The sequence below is a fragment of the Triticum urartu genome, chromosome 1A, assembly GCF_056163025.1.
Source record: "Triticum urartu cultivar PI428250 chromosome 1A, HENAU_Tu73, whole genome shotgun sequence".
NCBI lineage: Eukaryota > Viridiplantae > Streptophyta > Magnoliopsida > Poales > Poaceae > Triticum > Triticum urartu.
The window spans coordinates 68,336,791-68,338,497 of NC_141873.1; the positions used below are offsets into that span (position 1 = coordinate 68,336,791).

The following is a 1,707-nucleotide window of genomic DNA, read 5'->3' on the forward strand; positions in this document are numbered from 1 at the left end:
GGTAACCAAACCAAACCTGAACTGAACCCATGTGATGACGTTTTGAAAACTGAACCAAACTAACCCCACGTAATTGGCATTGGTACCCAGACCAAACTAAACCACATGGAAAATTCCCCAAAACCAAACTATCCCATTCTAGGAACTATGGTTTTAGCTTATGGTTCTATATCAGTTCCCCACCCATACATGTACAGCTCATTATATGAACGATCCTGCACTTGATAGCTAAAAGCATAGCACCAGCTTAATAACATGTACAGACATTGCACTTGACAGCTTACATATTCTGCACTACCCACACTTAAATTGATGAACACTTGACAACTTCATAACATGTATTAGTACAAAACACAGATTCTGAAGCACAAATATTACACTTGACAACTTACATATTCTGCACTACCAACACTTTAAGTACAGAGGTAATAACAAACGGAGTTGAATTAAGGGTGATAATCGATTCCAAGCCGGGATTGCGTGACGCCATCTGCCGATGATGGATGTCACCGAGTTCTCATGGCGGTAGTAGTCAGCCTATACCTTGATCTGAAAAGACACAATTTTTAGAACTTATGAGGATACTCTCTCTATGAACCCTACACTGCAGGACTGACTGCATGCTTCAGAAACAAGGCAAGCAAATATAATGGGAATTGGGAAACAACAAAAAATTAAGGAACAAGGCAAAGGTCAGTCCATTATTAGGGTGGTAGTCTGAATGAGCAGGTGGATGCATCTCTGCCATGTTTCTTTCAGTAAACAAGAGAGCAGATGCCATATTATTTACTAGAGCGATGCCAGCCTGCACATCCTTACTGAAATATGACAGATGCTCATTCAGTTCCAGAGTGCAGTGCACTTCCATCAACAATCTATATCTGATGATGAAAATTCCATGGGTTCAGACTAAGTCAACTAAGAAGAAGATTCAGACACAGACTAAGATTCAGACTAAGATTCAGACTAAATTAAGGAATAAGATTCAGACGAAGGGGAGGGAGGTGGGGATCTGGAGGCAGTGACCTCGAGGAGGCGCTCGCGGGCTCGTTGTAGATGAGCCGGATGGCGCGGGTGCCGCCGGCCTCGACGAACTTCACTTAGGAGGCGCCCATGTAGGAGGTGGAGGCTTTGATCCTCCCGGCCGCTCTGTCGCCCCTCGCCCGGGTGCGTGAAGATGACGGGTCAGCCGGCGCAGCGCAGGCCCCGGTGAACGGCAGCCGGATGATGCCCGACGTCGCCCACAAGGACGTCAAGGAGGGGACGAGGAAGGCGAGCAGGAGGAGTAGGGGGGCACTGATCTGTGAGTGGAGGGATAGAGGGCGTAGGCCGGCGAGGTGTGACGGCGACGAGGCGGTGGTTGGCGGTGGGCGCCAGTGGCGCCGTGGCGGCGGTAGAGGGCTCGACCGCTCGGGAGTTAGTAGGTTAGCTCGACAGGCGACAACTTGACCCCTCGATGGCTCGATATTTTTTTCTTTCTCAGTTGCGCTCCGGGGCGAGGAACCGGGTTGGAACCAGTAGTTTTCAGTGGTTAGGCCCAAACTCCTTGAGCCCGTAACCAGTTAAACCCAAACTGGTTTTTCTATATACCCAAACCTAAAACCTCAACCAATTAAGCCTAGAGTAAAAACCAAACTATTTTAAACTGTTCTCAGATTTACACATGACCAATCACCGTTTTAACTTTGACAAGTTCAGGGTCTTTGT

The 1,707-nt window shown here is 47.9% G+C and overlaps 1 long non-coding RNA gene across 1 annotated transcript; it reads right to left on the reverse strand.

The window, feature by feature from the left end:
- Window positions 1-287: 287 nt before the first annotated feature.
- On the reverse strand, window positions 288-1,486 carry LOC125556583 (uncharacterized). Its single transcript, XR_007305152.2, has 2 exons — window positions 1,027-1,486; window positions 288-549 (listed from the first exon to the last, which is right to left on the reverse strand). It is a non-coding gene; the product is annotated as an uncharacterized LOC125556583 (long non-coding RNA).
- Between the last annotated feature and the right edge of the window lie 221 nt (window positions 1,487-1,707).